This window comes from Rhinopithecus bieti, unplaced genomic scaffold (genome assembly GCF_001698545.2).
Source record: "Rhinopithecus bieti isolate Rb0 unplaced genomic scaffold, ASM169854v2 scaffold_3856, whole genome shotgun sequence".
Classification (NCBI taxonomy): domain Eukaryota; kingdom Metazoa; phylum Chordata; class Mammalia; order Primates; family Cercopithecidae; genus Rhinopithecus; species Rhinopithecus bieti.
In genome coordinates, this window is record NW_016804410.1 from 2,836,061 (window position 1) to 2,859,598 (window position 23,538).

General features: G+C 36.3%; 1 protein-coding gene across 4 annotated transcripts in view; it reads left to right on the top strand.

The window, feature by feature from the left end:
- The window catches only part of DLGAP1 (DLG associated protein 1), an 830,806-nt gene that overhangs the window by 93,502 nt on the left and 713,766 nt on the right, over nucleotides 1–23,538 (top strand). For all 4 annotated transcript variants that reach the window (XM_017867933.1, XM_017867930.1, XM_017867932.1 and 1 more), the window contains exon 2: nucleotides 19,617–19,779. The gene's annotated coding sequence lies outside the window, so the exon portion shown is untranslated. The remainder of the gene's footprint in view (nucleotides 1–19,616; nucleotides 19,780–23,538) is intronic.

Below are 23,538 nucleotides of genomic sequence, written 5' to 3' on the forward strand. Positions count from 1 at the left end.
AATTCAAAATTTCCCATTCCAAATGGTTTGATTTAACATAGATTTATTTATGCCTAAAACATTTTAAAAGATTTTCAGTATTTAGGACCCAGATGAATTCTTTTCAGGGTTTCAGGATGGTATAAATCCATTTTATGCTGAAATTTTGGCCAATGGAATTCAGATTTATATCAGCTTTATTGCAGAATGTTGCCCTGACTATATCAGATGAAAATATATCAGTCATTTTGACAATACATATACAGCATGTCTATAAATCATTCACCAAAATTACTGTGACTTACTTCAACCTTAATGTAATTCCACTTGAAATCAGTGTATCTTGCTAAAGAGGTGAGACAAGACAAATTTACACTGATAACATTTTAAAAACTTATGAGTAATTGCATCATCATAGAAATACATCATCTGTTTACATCACCACAGAAATACAGAGCCAGCTTTTGACTCAATACCTTAGGGATAAATAACATTTAGTTATTAAATAAAACTTTTAATTTCAAAAGTTGTCAATAGCCAAATATTATATTTAAGTATTTTATTTTTAATGGGTAAAATTAGAAGAGGATATTTTATCAACTACACAATTTTAGGAAACAGGATTCAATAACTTTCTTTCTCATTTTCAAATTCATCCTGTGCTTAACACAGAATAGCTCAATTTAAGAATATTGAATTTCTTTAATTTGTGTTACATACACATATCCATATGCATATTTTCCACTGTCAATTGGGTCATTATATTTTAATAGTTTGGTTGAGGTATAAATTGCATACAGTTAAATTCATTCATTTTAGTTGTGTAATTCAATGATTTTATGTACATTTATAGGGTTACATAATCATTCCAATTTAGTTTCAAAACATTTTCTATCACTTCAAAAGAACATTTTCTATCACTGTAAATCCTTTAACCTGTTTACAGTCAGTCTTCCTCCCCACCCCAAGCCCTAGGCAACCAGTAATCTGTTTTCTGTCGCAATAAATTTGCCTTTTCTGAAACTTTTCATAATAAAATCTGTTGGCTTTGGGTTTAGTTTGTCCTTCTGTTTCCAGTTTTTTAAGGTGGAAGCTTAGGGTACTGATTTCAGATTCTTCTTTTCTAATATTGTTGTGTAAAACTGTTCAATTTTCTTCTTAGCGTTGCTTTACCTGCATCCCACAAGGTTTGTGCATTTATTTTCATTCAGTTTGAAATCTAGGCTATTCACAAGGAATATTATTATTAATATTCACAAGGAAGATTAATTCCTTATGATTTCTTCCTTGACCCATGGAGGGTTTTGCTTATGCAAAAGAAGTAAAATCCTAACAACAAATCTCTTGAACCATAGTACAATCAAATGAGAAATCAAGACTAAGAAATTCACTCAAAACCATACAGTTACATGGAAATTGAATAACTTGCTCCTGAATGACTTTTGGGTAAATAATGAAATTAAGGCAGAAATCAAGAAGTTCTTTGAAATGAATGAGAACAAAGATACAATGTACCAGAATCACTGGGACACAGCTAAGGCAGTGTTAAGAGGGAAATGTGTAGCCCTACATGCCCATATCAAAAAGATAACACGTTAACAACCTAACATCACAACAAAAATAACTAGAAAACCAACAGCAAACAAATCCCAAAGCTAGCAGAAGACATGAAGTATCCAAAATCAGAGTTGAACTGAAGGGGATTGAGACACGAAAAACCATTCAAAAGATCAACAAATCCAGGAGCTGGATTTTTTTTTTAAACTACACATTTTAAGTAATATATGGCAGCAACTCGATTCTGAGTGCTCCCTCCCATGTTTTATTGCCATTACTGTTTGTTTCATTTCTTGTGTGAACTAATTCTATGAAGTCTGTATCCCCTGCAGTATATACATATTGATGACTGTGCGTCTTTAAAGATCTTAAGTCTGGTTTCCTGGAAGTTACCCTGTGTTACGATAACTTAGTTATCCTGTGAATTATTACAGTGTATGTTTAAACACCTTGAGCCAATGAGGCTTCCACCTTTTCCCAGGGATCCCTGTGTAGTTTGGGTAACATCAAGTTTAGTGACATTCTGCCCCAGCTTTTTATTTCCTGTGTCTCCCCGGTGTATGTGCAAGCACTCACATGCAATCAGGGATGTGTAAATAGCCCTGGCCCTTCTTTGTCTTCCCTGTGTGCATGCAGCCTTGCCCATGTGTGCGTATTTCCAGGCTTACATTTACATGTTTGATCCCCACAAGGAATACCAGGGAGCTTATCAAGTCCACCATGGCCATTTCATTTCCTGAATCTCCCTGTAAATCTTAGGTCACTCTGCCAAGTCTGTTGCTTGCTCCAACTAGAATTGCAAACTCGGGCTAGCTGTGATGTTGGCTTTTCTGTTTTGTTTGCTATAGACATTGCTTCCAGTAATGCCAAGGGGATTGGGGTTTTCCTTGCTCCTCTCCAAGTCAAGTTGGCCCTCCAGCAGTGAAACTGCTGTTTTTAATGGCTTGCCAGAGACTCCTGCTGTTCTTAGTCAACGTTCAGTATTTTCTCTTGATCAAATGCCTTTCAATTGCTTGTATGTCTGCTTGATTTACAGAGTCCTGAAATGATTATTTTGAACATTTTCATCCAGTGTTTTTCATTATGGTAAAATGCACACAACATATAATTTACTATCTTAAACATTTTTACCATTTACAGTTCAATGGCATTGAGTACATTCGCACTATTGTGCAACCATCACCACCATCCATCTCTACGGCTTTTTGCATCTTGCAAAACTGAAACTCTGTACCCATTAAACAGTAACTTTCCATTTCCCACATCTCCCCAGCCCCTGGACTCCACCATTCTACTTTCTGTCTCTGTGATTTTGAATACTCTAAGTACATCATAGTAGTGGAATCATACAGCATTTGTCTTTTTTGTGACTGGCGTATGTCACTTAGTGTAATATCCTCAAGGTCCATTCGTGTTGTCAGAATTTTATTTCTTTTTAAGGCTGAATAATATTCCATCATATCTATCCCACAGTTTGTTTATCCATCAGTGGAGACTTGGTTTACTTCCACATTTTAGCTATTGTGAATAATTCTGCTGTGAACATTGGTGTTACAAATATCACTTCAAGACCCTGCCACCAGTGCTTTTGAGCATATGCCCAGAGGTTGGCTTGCTGGATCATAAAGGAATTCTATTTTTAATATTTTGAAGAACTACTACACTACTTTTTTCCATTTTACATTCCCACCAGCAGTATACAAGTGTTCCACTTTCTCTACATCCTCACCAACGCCTCTTATTTTATGTTATTTTATATAGCCATCTTAATAGATGTGACATGGTATCTCACTGTAATTTTGATTTGAATTTCCCTGCTGATTAGTGATATTGACCATCTTTTCATCTGCCTTTTGATCATATGTATATCTTCTTTGGAGAAATGTCTATCTAAGCCCTTCGGATATTTTTTAATTGGGTCTTTTGGTTATTAGCTGTTGAATTTTAGGAGTTCTCTATACATTTCGGATATTAATCCCTTATAAATATATGATTTGTAAATGTTTTCTCCTGTTCTGTGTGTTGCCGTTTTTTTCTCTGCTGTTACTGTCTTTTGACACACAATTTTTAAAACATTTTATCAAATTTTTTGTTGCCTGTGCCTTTTGTGTTAATCAAAAAAATAGTTGCCAAATTAAGTGTTTCGAAGCTTTTGTTTTATCGTTAAGGGTTTTATAATTTTAGATCTTACATTTACATCTTTGATCCATTTTGAATTAATTTTTGGATGTAGCATTAGGTGAGGGTACACTTTCATTCTTTTGGTTTGTGGAAATCCATTTTTCCCAGAAGCATTTGTTTAAAAGACAGTCCAGTTTTCACTCAATGGTCTTGGCACCCTTGTCAAAAATCATTTGACCATTAATGTAAAGATTTATTTCTGAACTGTCTATTCTGTTCCATTGGCCTGTCTTCTGTCTTTATGCCAGTACCACAATGTTTTGATTACCGTAGCTTTACGGTGTTGAAATCAGGAAATGTGAGTTCTCCATATTTTTCTTCTTTTTAGATACTGTTTTGGCCATTCAGGGTTTCTTGAAAATTATTATTTTCTGCACAATGTGTTTTACTTCAAAGAAGATAATTTAATATTTTAGTCCATTTGCACATATCAATAAAATATATTGTTATTTCATAGAAACATTATTATTAAATTATTAATTTCTTAGACACTGCTTGAAGCCCTCTTCTGAAATTTTCTTCAGAAAGTTTCTTCCACAATCTTGACAGAAAAACTATAATTTCTGTTGATTTCTTCTATAAAGAATGTATCTTTAGGTAAGGTTTAGGTTTATCTTTGTCTCATCTTTTGACTCTTTTCATCAATAATAGGTAAGTATAAACACACTTTTTTTTTTTTTTTTTTTTTTGAGATGAAATTTCACTTTTGTTGCCCAGGCTGAAGTGCAAGGGCTACCTCTTGGGTTCAAGCGATTCTCCTGCTTCAGCCTCCTGAGTAGCTGAGATTACAGGTGCCTGCCACCATGCCTGGCTAATTTTTTGTATTTTTAGTAGAGACACGGTTTTGCCATGTTGGCTAGGCTGGTCTTGAACTCCTGACCTTAGGTGATCCACCCGCTTCAGCCTCGCAGAGTTCTGGGATTACAGGCTTGAGCCACTGCGCCCAGCCTAAACACAATTTTTGATTCTCCTTTCATTCCATCAACATTCTCTGTTCCTTTTTACTCCCTGCAGCAAATCGTTTTGAGTACACAGTGCTGTATTCATAACACTGTATTATAGACTTCACTCTTCTCACCAGCCTTTCCAAACTGGCTTTATTTATCTATGTTTATCATCATTTATCTGTGTGTGAAAATATTCCATTTGCATAACTCCACTGAAGATGAAAGTCTTCACTTTTACTTTTGTGAGTTCCACCTTTTGATTCACATTTCTCTTCTATCTCCATTTGCTCTCACATCTTAGTTACTTAGCTTCGGCTGTGTGAGTCTGTTCTAGACACTCCTTTTGCTTTGTCTCACTTTTGTCCTTTTTCTAATATAACTATAAAATGAAATACATTAATTCCTGTTTTATAATTTTCTATTTTAATTTGCCCCCAAGTACACATATCCCATTTCACCCTAATGCCACAAAATTAAACTTTAGCACTTCTTGGATCTCTGTTCTCAGCCATCTTCTTTTTTCTGTCTATATTCTTCCCCTAAGTAATTTCATGGTGCCTACTGGATTTAAACACCATCTGAAAACTCCCGAATTTATATTCTTTTCCCAGACTTCTCTGCTAGGCTCCATAATTGTCTACACAACTCTTTACCTGAGAACCACACTTGGATAAGTCACTATTCTTACCTACAGCTACTCAAGACAGACCCTAGAAGTCATATTTTATGATCCCTACATCAGGTTTATAAATCCCTTCGGTTGACCTGTTTGTTTGCATGTATATTGTTTGCTTTCCTCCAACTTTCAAATATAGACTACATGGAATCAAGATTATTGACTCTTTTGTTGCCTACTTTGTCTGCAGTGTCTAGAACAGGGCCTGCTTCCAGGGCCTGCTTGAATGTATATTCCAGTTCTTTTTTTTTTTTTTTTTTTTGAGACGGAGTCTCGATCTGTCGCCCAGGCTGGAGTGCAGTGGCTGGATCTCAGCTCAATGCAAGCTCCGCCTCCCGGGTTTACGCCATTGTCCTGCCTCAGCCTCCCAAGTGGCTGGGACTACAGGCGCCCACCACTTCTCTATGTACCATTATCAATCCTAGTCCAAGGCACCATCGTATCTGTCCTAAATAACAATAGTAGTCTCGTTCAGAGGTATTCTGCTGCTTTATCTTTTCCCCACCAATTGCTAGGTTCATGGCTGAAGCCCTTACAACAAAAGACATTAGCAAAAGAAAGACATACACATTTATTTAATGTAAGTTTTATGTGACACGGGAGCCTTCAGAAATGAATATTTAAAGAAACAGGAAAGCCTGTGTACTTGTATGGTAAGTTTGATGAAGAGGTGTATAGTTGTGAAGAAGCATGACTGGAAAAAGGGGGTATGACCTAATGAAGGGAATGTAAAAGGCCTGTTTGTTTGGATTCTTCTCCATGTCCCTGTATCTTCAGCGATAAAGATGTTCCTTTCCTCCAGGCATAGAAAGGCCACCTGAGGGTCTTGTGACCTACTCCAGAGGAAGATCAGAAAATTATTTCTAGGTTTTATGAGCTAGTTCAGAGGAGAAGGAAGGAGAAGTCAGAGAGATCATCCCACTTCTGCATTGTTTTCAAATACCGAGGTGCCGTATTTTAGGGGAGCATGTCCTGAACCCCATCACTTCTCACTAATATCTTTGCTTTTCATTTCCCTCTGTCTGTAATTCAGTCCCTAAATAAAAGCTAGAGTGATCTTTTTAAAACATAAATTAGATCACTGTATTTATTCTTCAAAAAAGAAAAACATACAAGCTTCCTTTTGGAGTTTGAGAGGGAAGGCTGTTAATTATAATTCCCTCCTCACCACCAGCATTTTAAAGCAGTAGACAAAGGAGTTAAACACATGGAGAATGGAGTGTCAGGTCTATTACCAACACAGCTCTTGGAGAATGTGGCAGAGTGAGTGCCAGCCCTCGGCTTCCTGCTGCTGCACCAGAATTAGATGAACTGACCCAGAAGTCACAGGCAACACGGAATACCTGCACAGCAGGTGCTACAGAGATAAGCTGTGGCCACAAAGTTCAGCCCTAGGCCCAAAGCAGACAAGAGCCTTGCTCTCTGCAGGCAAGAGGAAGGGGCTGAGTCTTTCATGCCCAGCTCTTCCTACTAAACTCACCAATCAAAGGCGTGAGAACAGAGGGAGGCCCTAGGCTTCCCTTTGCATGAAGAAAACAATGGAGAGTGAGTATTCTGCAGTCACGTCTGTAATGCCTTTGCATTCGGAATAAAGCATGAACTCCTTGCTTGAGGTCACTGGGATTGTCTACTTCTCTATCTTCATCTTTTCTAACTCCCTGAGCGGCACACACACTGGTCTTCTTTCTTTGTTTCTCAAACATGCCATGCTAGTCCCAGAAGGCCTTTTAACTTTCTTTTCCTTCTTTAAGGACCATTCTGCCCTCAGGACTAAGTATTTTTCATTATTCACATTTGTGCTCAAATGTCACCTCAGCGTAATAAGATGATCACCCAATTTCAAAGAAATCTTTCAGTCATTTATCATCTTATTTTATTAGATTCACTGAACCAATCATTATCTGAAATTGTATTGTTCATCCATTTGTTTGCGTGTATATTATTTGCTTCCTGCCAACTCTCAAATATCGACTTCACGGAATCACGATTACTGACTGTTTTGTTCCCTGCTTTATCTCCAGTGTCTAGAACAGGGCCTGCTTCCAGTAGGCCTTTTGTAAAGATTTGTTGAGTGAACGGTTTATGCTCTCTGTTACTCCATCTGATCCTTCCAACAGGCAAAGCTTGAGTTTCAAGCTCCAGCCTTGGGCAAGCGCAGATGTAAATATTTATAATCTACGAACTCACAGTGCTGACTACACTGGGGCTCATATTTCAGATTTTCTGAGAAGCAGTGAGGAGCATAGGTAACTACCTTCCTGCCAGCTGCATTTCTTACTGCCATAGGGCTGTGGAATCCCTAAGACTAAGGTAGTACATGGGCCCTGTCCTCCAAAGGCGTCTGTTTGTTATTCAGTGGAGAGGCACTGCGAAGCACTGGCCCACTGACTGGCAGACCTTGCAGCAATGAGACGGTGTCAGCTGCTCTTGCCAGAGATGTCAGTCAATGGAGCAGATGGGCTACTGTGGGTTTTCAGAATTCTCGGGGTGTAGGCTACTCCAGCTACACCAACTCTTCTCTTATTTGGAAATAGAAAATTACTTGCGTAATTGGTTAAATAATTCATTCAGGCCACAGTGACATATTGACTTATCTTCTGTGTTCCAGGCAAGATTTAGACACTGGGAATACAGAGTGAAAACAAAAAAACAGACAAAAATCCTGTCCTATGAAGCTTACTTTTGAGTAGGAATCCACAGATAATAAAGAAATAAATGGTGGGAGTCCGAGGCGGGTGGATCATTTGAGGTCAGGAGTTCGAGACCAGTCTAATTAACATGGTGAAACCCCATCTCTACTAGAAATACAAAAATTAGTCAGGTGTGGTGGCACACACCTATCTATCATCCCAGCTACTTGGGAGGCTGAGACAGGAGAATCGGTTGAACCTGGGAGGCGGAGGTTGCAGTGACAGACAGACAGATGATGAGTCCTGTGGAGAACAGCAAGGCATGGAAAGATCAGAATCCATCTATAAAGGTGTCATGTGGCACCTGAATGGGGAAGGGAGAGTGTTATCCTTGTGGCTACCCATGCTGGAGGAACAACAAAGGCTAAGGTCCTGTGACGTGTATGTGGCACGTCCTAGAAAGAGCAAGGAGGCCAGTGGACTAGAGCAGAGCAACCAAGGTGATAATAGGAAGGGATGAGGTTGGAAAAGTAACAAACAACAAAATGTATGGGATCTTTTTGGACAGAGGAATGTCATGCTCTAACTTGTGATTTAAGAGGAACACTTGGGTTACTGCACGGAGCAGGCATGTAGGGAGTGAGGGCAGAGTAGCAACATAGAAAACTATTTCAAAAATCCAGTCAAGAGATAATAGTGGACAAGAACAGGATGATAATAGTAAAGGTGGTGGGAAATGCTCAGATTCAGGATGTATTTTGAAAGTAGAGCCAACAGGATTTTCTGATGGATTGGACATGATGCCTGAGAGGAGAAATTCATGACACCAATATTTTTGACTTGTGTTGCTAGAAATATAATATTATCCATCGTTGACAGAGGAAAAAACTGGGACAGGCAGGTTTGTTGGGGTATCTGGAGCTCAGTTTTGGTCATGTAAATTTTAAGGTGCCTACTGGTAATCTGTGTAGAGATTTGCAGTGGCTGTTAGATACAAGTCTAAGATTCAGGGAAGAGACTGGACTAGAGATATAAAATTGGGAGTTGTCAGTGTGTGGATAACTGTTTAAGCCTAAGGGTCTGGATAAGTTTATCAAGGGAATGGGCCTCTGGGAAAAAGAGAAGAACCTCCACATGAGACCATGAAGGAGCCACTCATAAGGAAAAAAAAAAAAAAACCCAGGAGAGTCCATGAAGTGTAGACGGAATCCTCCTGAAGACAGAGTCCAACTGACTACGGTGCACTTCCTGCTGTCAGGGCAGTATTGGGCCTGGAGTGACAGATGTGCAATGGAGATGAACAGCTGACCTCTAGACAGGAACATAGATGTCATTGGTGATTTTGACAAGGGCAGTTTCCTGGGAGCTGATGAAAGAATCAGGGCTATGATTGGAGCAGATGCAAGGTAGCATAGGAGAGGTATTAAAGGCAGCAAACAGATAAATGTTGAGAAGCTTTCTGTAAAAAAAGGAGAAGAGGAAGCAGAGAGCAGCAGCTAGTCTAGTATGGGAGACTCAAGATTTCTCTTTTTTATTTTTATACTTCTTATTTTGAAATTATAGATTCACAAAAAAATTGCAAAAAAAAAAAAAAAAAAAAAAAAAAAAGGATCCTGGATAGTCCCATGTAACTTTAACCCAGTTTTCTTCAATGATAACTTGTATAACTATAGTACAATATCACAATCAGGAAATGGATGTAGGCACCATCCACAGAAGTCACTACAGTTTCACCAATGACACATGCACTTGTGTGTATGTGAGTGTGGGTGAAACAGTGTGTATTACATTTCATTTTATCACGTATGTACATCTGTGTAACCACCAGCATAATCAAGATCCAGAACCTTCCATAACTACGTGGTACCCTTGTTCTATTCCTTTAAAGTCACACATCCTTTATTCTTAACCCCTGGTGCCCACTAATCTCTTCTCCGTCTCTATAATTTTGATATTCCAATATTATATAAATGGAATCACACAATATGTAACCTTTGAAGGGATGACTTTTAACACTCAGTATAATTGCCTTGAGATTCATTCAAGCTGTTGTGTGTATCAACAGCTTCCTTTTATGGCTAGGTAGTAGTCCATGGTATGGATGGACCCGTTCAGGGACATCTGGACTGTTTCCAGTTTTTGGCTATTATGAGTAAAGCTGCCATGAACATTTGTGTACAGATTCTTGTGGGAACATAAATTTTCATTTCCCTGGGACAAATGCCCAAGAGTGTCATTGCTGAGTTATATGTCAAGAGTATGTTTAGTTTTAAAAGACACTGCCAAACTGTTTCCCAGTACGGCTGTACAATTTTATATTTTCACTAGCAATGTGTGAATGACCCAGGTTCTCTGCATCCTGGCGAGCATTTTGTGTTGTCATTATCTTTTGTTTTAGCCATTCTGATGTGTGTGTAGAGAGGATTTTTTTTTTTTTAGATGAGAGTAATTGTGGAAAAAGCCAGGAGGCTGCCTGTACCTCTAGTTTCTTCTTAGGTAGCTTGAATATTGTTAAAAATCCAGTCCATATTTAACAATATTGAGTGGCTGTTGAGACATGTATATACAAAGATGCGTATTGTGTACCTTAGATATGGATGTGTGGAGATCATCTTGACCCATGAAGATGAGGAGCAGTGTAGGGGCAAAAAACATGTGATACCTTTCCTCCCTATCATGAGGCTCAGAGCTTACACCCCTACAACAAAAGGCAGGTTAAAAAGAGAAAAGCATGGCAAACTCATTTAATCAAAGTTTTGTGTGATGTGGGAGCCTTCAGAACATGAAGAGGCAAAGACTTAAGGAAACCTGTCTATTTTTATGCTTAGGTTCAATGAAGAATGTACAGCTGTGTAGAAATAGAATCGGACAAAAAGATATTCACCTAAGGGTAATAAACTAGGGTCTGTCCAGATTCTTCTGGTCCTTCTGTGTGGCATTCCCTCCTCATGGGTTTGGGCAGGGACCTCCTGGAAGGAGATAGGTCAGATTTCTCTATGACTATCTTCCACTCAGCAAGGTAGAGGAAGGTTAGAATAATCGTTCTAGGTTTTATGATTGGCTTTCGAGGAGAGGGGTTCTAGTTTCTGTGACTTACCTTGGGGAAGAGAAACTCTAGTTTCTATGGTCTGCCTTGTGGGAAAAAGGGAAGTAGGAGAAAGAAGAGCAGGAGAAGACCAGAAAGAGGCTTTGCTTTTGAGGCCCCTTCAGTGTCCTACAGTTCCAAGTACTGAGCATGGCAAAGTGCCATAATTCAGGGAGTCATTTTCCAAACCCCAACAGCAGCAAGCATGTGCGAGTCATAGAGACTCCATACCTGCCAACGGCGGTAGCAACAGCCAGTTCATACTGCTGTTTTGCCTCAGTCTGAAGTCTCATCCATCTCACTTGTACACGTTTACCCACAAAACCTACTCAGCTGCTAGGGTGAAATTTACAGTAGCTCACAGCAACTTAGGCATTATAAATTTGAGTTCTTATGTTTATCTATTGATTTTTCAGAGGGACAGTGATTTCAAAGTGCCTAAAAGTTGATATAACTGAGTAGCCCAACACTAAACTTCAGGATTAAGAGAACCTTTGAAAACAGAGTGGAGGAAAATATATATTTAAACATATATTAATATGTACATAAATTATATATTTATATATCATGTGTATATGTTATATATCATATATATTTAAATATAACATTTTAAATATCTTACACTAGTTTCATGGTTTTAAGACGTAGAATCCTTTTCCTTCTCAGTCTGAAAATGTTTTCTCTAAGCCAAATTTGCTCATTATAAAAAAGAGCCAAAAGGCAAAAGGCTGCAGAAAGCTTTTTACAATGAGGAGGAAATTATCCTGTGATAGAGAAAGCCAGACCTTAAAACTGCCACTCACACAGAGGTTGCAATCTCTTGGGAACGGGATGGAGCCGGTCTTATGGTTGTTTGCTCAGAATGTGGCTCACTTTCGAAGCTCCTTGTAATAACTTGACTGAACAGATGTAGCTACTTCAGGTCATTTGAAACATGTCAGCTTGGGGTGGGTGATCGTCAAGGAATTGTGACTCGCTGCCCCGTGCTCAGTGGGAAGCCTTTTCTGAGCCCATTTATCCCCTGGGACCTAGAAGAAAAGAAAAGAAAACAGGAGATAAGCAGCCAAGTGTTCTGAAGGCAGAGAGTGAACAGTTGAAGACAGATAAGCTTTGGTGTGTGAGGGCTTGTGTTTTAAATGCTATAAATTCTGGACTTATGATAGATCTTTTCAAACAGAAGAGTTTGCTGAGCCAGGATTGTTGCCCAATTGTGGGCTTTCTTGCAGTTGGTAACTGTACTTGACTATAGCCTTTTGCCATGCAGTTCTGCCCAGAAGACTTTTCGGGAGTGAGGACCATCTGTAATCCAGGTGGATCGTTGTCATACTCACCAAGGGCTCCAGCGCTTAAACGTGCTCAGTGCTCCACAAGATACAAGCAGTTCCTCCTCCCACATTTACAAAAGTAATGGAGATTCACATACAGAAAATCATTGGTAGAGAAGCATCAAGTCAGATAAGCATAAAGACTGAGACATTGCCATGAAATACTGGTCGTGAGTGCGTGTTTTAAGGGCATAAGGCAAGAGTGAGTACAGAATTCTGTGTTGTGGTTGTCCTGGGTGGGGAAATTAGTTTTTCTTAATTCAAACAGAAATATTATGAAAAAGACATGTTGTCACGTGTGGGTAAGTGGGTGAGAGATTGTTTGACTGCTAGAAGATGAAGGAAATTCAGGCATTAGGGGCTACTTTATATAACAAACAAATAAAGAGGACATTTATGTTTGTTTACCGAAAGCCACTTCATGTCCTATTTATACCTGTATCCCCCACAACGAGCGGAACAGTGACTTTCATTGAGCAGGTGCTAAGTAAATGTTTTTAGCTTGATCGATAGCACATTAAGAAGGCAGAGGGTTGCCTTACCAAGCCATGGTTAGAGAAAGCAATATTAATGAGAATGCCACCTACAGACATGAGGGGCAAGGTGCTGAGGAGAGGGAGAGATCTGAGAGCATTTTTCTCTGAAGGCTGGAGTTCTTGGCATCTATAATGAAATGTAGAAGCCAGATATGACGCTTCTGTTTTAGGTTGCATGAGACAACAAAGTAAGGGAAGAAAGAAAACTAGCAGGAGATAGAAAGATGTGCCCTTGTTTTGATAAAGTTGGCAAATGCCTCTGAGTGATCCAAACAGGTGGCTTGATGCCATTTTGAAAGTTTGTGTGAACTTTTCTGGAAATAGTGCTGTGAATATTTTTCTTCCATGATGATCTTACTCTGTTGAACCTCATGGTTTTATTCCAGATTTGTAAATTAAGTGTGATAAGGCAATCAGTGAGGGACCATTCTTATGGAAAAAACTACATGTTGCTTTTAACAGAAAGAAAAAAAACACATTTAAGTGTTTGGAATATACCTAAACAAGTTTCTTACTAGACTACGGTTATTAATTTTAAATCTTAGCATAGTGCAAACAAAATGTATAGAATAAAATGAATTTGAGCCTATTATGACTTTGATTAATGATTCAATTTGTAGCACCACATTTGTACAACAAATCTAAGCTATTGATGATGAAATTCATACTTTGATAACTGATAACTGACTAAGCTATTCAGATTTATCTGTGTTGGAAAGGAATCAGAAGAAACTGAAACAGAAATGCATGGTTTTAGATATTGATTTTTTGCAGTTTATTTTCACGTGCTGTGGTTTCAAAAACATTTTATTGTCCCATGTATGTATGTATATTTTAAATTAGAAACAGAAATTAAGTCACCTAAGAGACCATTAGCTAGATTTCGAGTCAGAATAACCTAAGATTTTAGCATATGTACTAAAAAATTAAATTATTTATCTCAGGGCTACTAATAACTTACAAATATGACCCAAGAATAGATAAGTGTAGCTATTTTTATAAATTCTTACAAACTAGAAAACTCCTCTTCCAAATATGTCAAGCTTAATTTTCTGCTCTGTGGAGCACAGCTAGTGAGGCAGCAAAGCCCAGTGACATTTTCCACAGTGTGAGTTGCCAACCACTAGAAGCCTGTGGCAGTGTTTAAATCTACAGCAAACACGCTAACAATTGGTTGAAGAAAGGATTATGTAATTCCACCTTGATATTCGTTTCTGCGGTGCTTACATCAGTGTCAAAGGATCATAAAGACCGAACTGGGTGAATGCTAAGGTAGCGTTTTCTCAGTTATGAGCCAATTTAATCTTTATGCTTTCTGGAGATTACTTTAGCCAATCTCTCCATTTTCACTAAACTCCTAAAGAAATGAATCTTCTTTGACTGTGGCTATTTCAGCGTATGCTGGGGCTCTCATTTCAGTGGTCACTCTTTCTGCAGAGTGGCCTATATTAATTCCAAAGTCTCCTAGAGAGCATTAACTAGTAAAATAATGGCATTTCTCTACCTAGATTCTAACAATGTTTTAGGAATTAAATCAAACCTACTATTTGAAAAATTGGTACTGGCAGAAGAAAGAGTTAAATTCCGAGGACCTGGAAAGCTTCATTATATGAATAGAATAGAATAAAAGTCAAAAGAAGACCTCTGCAATGTAATGGAACAAAAATTTTTGTATGTCATGAAATTCTTTTAAAGTTCTAGGGGAAATATGATTATCCAAGTTGTCCTACTGCAGCACCCCAGCTTTGTTACCAGATCTGTAAATGACTTTACTTGGCAATATTGGTGAACAGAAGAGTCATAAATAAGTAAATTTTCCAGATAACTAGAACATATTCTCACTGCTAAGCTTAATTTATTATTTTTAAGTGTTTGGATATATATTTATTTCTCAGCCTTCTTTTAACAGAAGATGTTGATCATATGTTTTTTTTCCTTAAAGGTATTACCTTTTATAAATTAAAAAAACATTTATGTTAACATCTGACTACATTCAAGACATGTATTAAAGGCCCTAATAGAGATATTGAATATCTCACATTCTATTGGCAGAAACCAATACTTGTGTGGTTAGTATTCACATTTCATATGTTAATTACAGATGTAGTTAAATTGTAATTATCTGTCTTCCCCAATAGAATGTAAAATGCTCAAGTAAAGGGACTGTATGTTACTTATTTGCTTAAAAGTGGTACTTTCAGGAAGAAACTCATGGATGGCGTATGTTTAAGAGATTTCAAATCAATTAATGTTGGCTAATTTGGAGTTAATGCAGATGAAAAATTGTGGAAATTTTAAAATTAAGAGAAAATTATATTGACTTTTAGTGTTGAGGAAAATTGAAATGCTTTATTTTGCATTGGCACCTTTATATAGCTAGAGACATTTTGATAGTTTAGGAAAATATAATATCTCATTTAAAATTTGTTTTTTCTTTAAAAACAACCAGTTTTGGTACACATAGGCTAAAAATATTTCCCTAAGATATCTCAGGGTACTGAACTTTATTGTATCCAATAACTAATATTTCCCTCCATTTTTCAAGAAGAAATAAACACTTTGAACAGATAGACTAATTAGCATTTATAGCAAAACCAGTATATTTTCTTTTCTCATCATCAAAAGTGAAAACAGATATCTAAACCATATCTTTTCAACTCCTTCAGCAAAGAAGGAAACAATTCTGCTTTTCTTCTGTTGTTTTATGAAGAAGTGCAATCTCAGAAGTTAATACATAGTTGTAATTGCATCCTTTAGAAAGTTCTGTCTGATAAAATGGCACAATTAAACCATGAAAACTGAGGCAAAAGAATATATTCAATAAATGTTTTTTCATAGTTTTCCACTAATTAAAACCTACCTATGATAAAGTACCTGGATCTTAAATGTACAGCTTGGTGAGTGTTATGGATTAATACGCATGTGTAAGCCTCACAAATAGAAAGATACAGTGTATTATCATCCACCTAAAGGCTTTTCCTGTTACTTGTCCTAATTAATACCCCCAGAAGTACTCAATAGAATACATTTTTTTCACTATAAATTCTTGTTATCAGTTTTTTAAGTTTCATATAAATGGAATGGCACACTATGCTCTCTTTTGATTTTCTTCCTCCATATCATCTCTGTGGGGCTGAGCCATGTTGTATAATTCGTATAACAGTTTGATCTGCTTTCCTGATGTACAGCAGTAAATTTTGTTAATATACCGTAGTTGTTTTTTTTTTTTTTTCATTTGTATTCTTTTACTTTTACCCCTTGACTAACATCTCCCCTTTCTTCTTTCCCTCAGATCCTTGTAGCCACCATTCTACCTTCCGTTACTGTGAGTTTGTGCCACAAATGTCATTTTTCTGTATTAAGATCCACTCCAGGATCACAGACTGCATTTACTTGTTATGTCTCTTTACTCTTTTTCAATTTGGGGTACTTCTTAGACTTTCCTTGTTTATTATGACTTTGACAATTTTGAAGACTGTTGGCCAGTCATTTTGGAGAATGTCCTTCAGTTCTGGTTTGTCTGATGTTTCTTCATGATTAAATTCAGGTTTTTAAAAGTTTTTGCATGAATACTGCAAAGGCTACACTGTGACCTTCTCAGTATGTCATATCAGGAGATACGTGATGTCAACACATCTCATTCCTGGTTATGTTAATTTTGATCACTTGACTGAGGTGGAGTCTGTCAGTTTTCTCCACTATAAATTTATATTTTTTCCCTTGTAGCTAATAAGGATCTTATGGGGAGAGAGTTTGAGACTATGCCAATGTCCTGTTTTCTCATAAACTTTTGCTCACAAATTTTAGCTTCCATCAATGATTCTTACCACTGTGTTTGTGACATGATGATTTTCTATGTCCATCATTCTTTTTGTATTTTGAATTTGAATTTCACTCTAAGGATTTTGTCCTTACCTATTGATTCAGTTACTTATTGGTGGTATGGACTCAAGGATCTTTTTTTTATTCCATGAGATAGACTTCTTTATTATTATCATTTAGTTTGTTGGTCTCATTCTAGAATTGGCCATTGGGGGCTCCTTCAGGGTGACTCTGATGCCGTGAAATTTTGAGCACATGCTTACTCTGGCATTACAAGATCTTGCAGGCTTATCTTGCTCCATTTCCTCATCTTGCTAATCTCTACCCATTCCCAAAATCAACCCTTTAGTGAAGGATATTTGACTCTTTTTCTTAGCGAAAGGTATTTGGAAAACAAAATCTGAGTGCTAGATGTGCTCATTGCTCTTCTGCCATTGCTTCTAGATCACCTGACAGACCTAGGAAATATGTGTACATATACATCCACATATGTGCACACGTCTCTCCTTTATGTCAGTTTGTACACACACACACACACACACACACACTCACTCCTGAGTTCATGCTGAGGCACCTGATTGCAGTCCAGCACTGCAGGGTTCATTCTAGCCAAATGCCTTCCATTACTTGTAACTCCTCTTTCTGTCATTGAGAAACTTCACTCTCAGTATCATCAATTTATTTAATTATTTGCTTAATCTTCATATACGCACAATGTAGTCTCACAGTCGCAATTTCATACCACTCTGAGAAACAAACCTCTAACCGGAGTACAATATGTATGGATACTTTTCCTTGTGTTTAGGCTTGCAGTAAGCAGTCAAAACACTGTTTTCCAAAAGTTATTTAGCTTAGTTCTATTCTTTCCCATCCCCTTCACTGTGGTTATTTATTTATAATGCAATGTATGTGAAGGATTAATAATTTATGAATATTAATTTCATATCCTGTTGCCTTATTAAATTATTTTATAATTTGGGGATTAATAATATTAATTATTATTGATTCTTAAGTGTTTTTCAGGTATCGTATCATCTATAAGTAGGGATACTTTTACCTCTTCTGTACCAGTTCTAAAACCTTTAATAGATTTGTTTTGTCTAATTGCATTTGTTAACACTTTCAGTGAAATAATAAATAGTAATGGAGATAACTAGTATCTTCCCCTTGTTCTTGATGTGAATAGGACTGCTTCTAGTGCTGTCCAATTAAGATACCGATTTTAGCATTGAGAAATATATATTTTAATATGTTAAAATCACATTCATTTTCTTGAATATTCTTATAATGAGTGAATGTTGAGTTTCATTACGGCCTTTCAGCATATATGGAAAAATCATATTGCATATGATAATAATAGATTTCCTAGTAGGAACCAACCTTGAATTTCTATAATCAATCCCACTTAGTTGTATTCATTATTTTCTTAATATGATGTATAATACTATGCTCGCCAAAATTTATTTTAGTACTTTTGCATTGATATTCATGGACAATATAGGTCTATAGATTTATTTTCTTTTGAACAAAGTTTTTTAGGTTTAGGTATCCATGTTATTCTGGCTCAGTAAAAGGAAACATTGTCTCTTTCATTTCCAATGTTTTGCCACAATTTGTAGAGTCCTGAGACTACTTGATCTTCAAATGTTTTGTAGATTTTTACTATGACACTATCTGGGCCTGTTTTTTTTTTTTTTTTTTTCTTTTTTATGATATTCATCCTTAATAATGTTCTCTATTTCTTGTATGGAAATTGGTCTCTTTAAACTTTCTCCATTAATGGAGTCAATTTTAGTACACATGATTCCCTGGAAAATTGTCTCTTTTATCTATATTTTCAAACTTGTATACATAGATATCTGTAGTCACTTAGGCTACTTATTTCATTTTATCTTTTTTCAATAGCTAATTCTTCATGTTATTTCTTATTTTGTGTAGTTTTACCTTCTCTTTTGTTTTCTGATCAAGGTTACCAATGGTTTGTTTATTTTGTTAGAGTTTTAAAACTGAAGGTATTTATTTATAGCGTTACTGTTTTCTGATTCTCTGAGCATTAATTTTTACGTTAATCTTTATTATTTCCTCCTATATGCAATTATTTAGTTATTTAGCTGGAAATGTATTTTATTTTAATTCTTTCATTTCTCCTGACAAAAGCATTTAAATGATATACAGAAATAATGCAATGCTATTGTATCACAAACAATGGTTTTGTGAAAATTAGCCAACTGATTCTAAACTTTACTATATTCTCCTCAAATGTGAAAAAGGCCAGAAGATCAGACAGACATGTCTTAAGTTCCAAATCCACTGTTTCCTTGTCTGACTTCAGCAAATCTCTCATTCCCCGATTATCAGTTTCCTCATTTGTAAAACAGAAATGATAACATCTCATCTGAAAAATTAAATGAGATAATTTCTGGAAAACATCAACTCAGTGCTTAATATTGTGTACTCCATAAACGGGCCCTCTCTCTCTCTATCTTTCTGAGTTAGGGATAAAATAACTGCTCTTATTGAGCATTGTTAGAAGCATTTTGTTAGTAATACCCTATTTCTTTTTTTCCACGTCCTTCTGCAGAGGATGTGTATAGCCTGCTCTTAAATACAAGTTGGTGACCAAATTTTGACATGAAGTCCATCCATCTGACTTAGATCTCAGGCTCTTTAAAAAAAAATTTTGACGTACTTTTATTTACTTATTTTAATTAACAAAGTTCATACTCTTGATGACTATGCTAGCCTGCCTCTGAACTGTAAGTTAAAAGATTAAGACTGCTATTCATAAGGTTAAACATGTATGAGTAACATTGCAAAAGTAATCATTAAGCTCCATTAACAGACTTGCCTTCCCTCTTTGTCGCCTTCTACATTTCAGCACATCGTGAGTGGTGCTCTTGAGTCCCTTCAAGTGATTACTACTTAGATCTTCCCCTGGGACACCTTCTTGAAAGGACCAGCGTGCATCCACTTTGCTTAGATATAATCCCAGATTAGTGGAGTTGTTGCAAAGCAGACTTCACTTGTCTCACTAACACTGGGTAAGTGTTTGAAAACTATATTTACTGTTTGCAGATGGTATTTGATGTCATGACCTGATCTGAAATATTTCTGCTTTCTTCTAAATTGGAAAGCTGTATCAACTGACGAGACATATAGCAGAAGGGAAAAGTAGGCTAACACAAAAGGCATTGCACATCAATTGAGGTGTTTATGATTAGCTAAGCAGATGCTCACGTATTTGAAGATATTTTTCATACTTATGTGAAGTAGAGGAAGTTAACATTTACTGCAAGTGGAATTTCATGACAAGCATTCTGATTTTTGAATATAACTGAAATACAGTTTTATGAAACCTATAATTGCTACAATTTGTGTTGTTTCTGCTAGTGAAAAACCAATACCTATAAAATGGAGACACTCCTTGAAACTGGTTATGATAAAGGTGTGCCTATTGTGATTATCTACATGCAAATCTTTCCCTAACTGTAAAGTTCCCTTACATGTACTGCTAGTGCATATAAGTTTACTTCCGTGTATCTTTTCCTCAAACTTAAAAGTCTTCTGTTCCAAGATATTACATTGCCAGTTTTACTCTAGTCAGGATTATTATCAAAACAGAGTTGGAGCTGAGAAAAGACAATAGAGTTGAATCAAATGGCAGAATAGGAATAGTTAGTGTAGGGAATCCTTCAGAGAGATAAAGAAAAATGGGAGCTATGAGACTGAGAAGACTTTATGTGTCTTAGAAGTGCATTCCAGTGACTTCTATAAGAGCAGATGCTAAGGGATGTAAATTGGCACCTGGGTCATGACACAGACTTATCTTGGGTGGACAGATGTTGAGAAATAAAGGTCATCCAAAGTTTTTCCCTCTCAAGCACACAGGTTATACTGCATCTCAAAGTCCTGAGATTCAAGAATGAGTCAGTATCTCTGAGACATAAATCATAAATATTGAATATTAACATGGAGGACTAGGTCTCTTGAAATGCACATTTGTCTAAAATGTGTAACAACTTCTGCCGTGTTTTGTGTCCTGTGTAGGAAAAGGGTATCTCAAAAATGTCCTAGTAAACAGGACTTGGTAAATGAAAACTGGGAAGACTGAAGGTATATAAATGCCCCAGGTCATAACACGATGGCTGAGAACATGGGCTCTGGGGACAGATTGGTCTCTCTGGTCTGAATCCTGACTTTGCCACCTTTTGGCCATGACTCTTGCAGCAGTTGGAAAAATTAGATATCTAATTTATAGAGTGCTTAATACCAGACCTGGCGCATAATATGTGTTCAATAAATAGGTATTTTATGTTAAGTGATTGAACAAATATTTTAAAAGCTTTGTAGTCTCACCAGTGACCTTGACCTGAATACTTTTCTCTGTTTGCTCTATGAGGACTTAAATTTATCATCTGTAAACTCTTCTACTATGTTGAATTTTCCTTAATCTCACATAGCAAATTATAGTTGAGATGACATTACTATTATTTTCAAGAGTAGATTTTTTTGTCTTTAAGTCTGGCATGTTATATTTCTGAAAATAGTTGATATTTTAAATTTTATCATCTCAAATCTGCCATTTTCTAGCATCATGATATTGGGCAAATTACCTAATTTTTCTCAATCTCCTCATCTTTAAAATGGGAAGAATAGAGTATCTGTCAGAATCATTGTGGAGATTAAATAATATAATGCATAGTGCGTGACAAAAAGTACCCAATACATGTTAGCTACTACTAACATTGTTGCTACTGTCATCATTATAATTATTCTTCTTAAATGCATTCTTAACTACCTCTGGTATGATTGCTGATGTTGTCTGTCTTTAAATTGTGGAATTTGAAAAAGGACACTTTATAGAATTTTAAATAAAATATTAATATATTCAAAATCTCAGGACACCTTTTTGCTTTTGAAACCACAATTCATCATCATCCTTTTGTACCCGTATAATACAGTTTATTTAGCTTAAGCACAAATCTCATGCCATGAGCTTACTAAATTATCTCCAAGAACAACTTCTTTTATAAACTTCCCAGACTTGATCCTTTCCAGAGAAAATTTTACTACTTCCATTTTAATTTGAAATGAATTTTAATTTAAAAAGGGAAGTAACTTTAAACAATTTATTAATACTTGAAGTTCTGGGATACATGTGCAGAACGTGCAGGTTTGTTACATAGGTATACATGTGCCATGGTGGTTTGTTGCACCCATCAACTTGTCATCTACATTAGGTATTTCTCCTAATGCTCTCCCTTCCTTAGCCCCCCAACCCCCAACAGGCCCCAGTGTGTGATATTTCCTTTCTAAAAAGGGAAGTAACATTTTAATTTAGAAAGGAAAGTCACACTTATTTAGTGCTCACCGTATGTCAAACTTTATACTTTGATGATTCTTAATGTCAGAGTTTGGCCATTTTACCCTTATTTATAACTTTAAACTGCTGACCCAACCTAATAACTCTTAAAATTTATAAAATAAATATTAAGTAATCAGGATACTACCACTATCGACGACTCACTCTGTATAACTTGTCTGGATTTGTACTCAGGCTTATCTCCATGGTTCTGCATGCTTAGAACCAAGTTCCATGATCCAAACTTAATGTTCAACTCTGATTTAGATTGTATTTATCCCAGTACAATCCTGGAGCTGAAATAATCTGTGAGTTTTAGGAAGCCAAACATTTTGGCTCAGCCTCTCATATTCAGATCTGATATTGTTTATGCAAAGCTATTTACTAGGGTTGATAATAATGTTCTCTATGAATTGTCGTAAACAATTAAATCGAAACATTTTTAAAGATTTTCTCTCTATTAAATATTCTTCATTTTGGGGGGTGTATGTCCAGTGTCTGTTAAAATAACTTAATTGCATCAGCAAGCAGGTATAAGAATGGTATGTCAAATCTTTCAACATACATCTAGAGATGTGTGGCAAATATAGTATTAACCAACACCAAAACAAATACATTTTCAATAGAGCTAATTTACCTCTTTATGTAATCTCAGCCCAAGCCAGATTCCTGGAAAGAATGATATAATTAAATTATTTCATAGAAGCATTTACAAGTAAATGCACCATATGGTCTTTCAAAGTGGGCAATGAAGTAACATTAGACCATTTGATCAAAGTTAGAAATGACTTTTATTTAAAAGAAAGCAAAGTTTTAAAACCATTTAGTCTTAGTAGTGCAAGATATTTCTTTTCCAATTTTTGAAATGTAAGATATTTGGGAGTGTTTACCCATTTAACATATTCTATTTATATTCGTAAGTATAATATTTTATAGTTCAAAAATACAAATAACATCTAATTGAAATATTCTTGCCTACCATTAAAATGCAAGCAGAATCAAGTTCAGGGGCTCTGTGGTAGGTGATCCCAGTGTTACCATTTCTAGAAACACCCTACTGCCAAACTAGGTGTCGGAAGAGACTACCACTTTGAGTCTACTGCATATTGCCAGGTATTGAATCTTGTGTCTTTTAAAATTCTATGGACTTGGGAAGGGAAGTAACATTTATTTAGTGCTCACCACATGCCAAGTACTTTATCCGCTCAGAAATTCTGAAGATGATACTGTGTGGCAGGGTCAGCTATTCATTTTTACTTATGGATAAAATGAGATTCAAGGAATTCAGTAATTTGCTCAAAGTCACGCCACCAAGAAATACAGAGAAAGAGAGAGAGAGAGATCAGTTTAATTCACATCAGTTTAATTTCAAAGCTACCTTTCATCATTTTGTCATGCTTTTCACTTCACTATTCTTTCAAAGACTCTTTGAGAACAA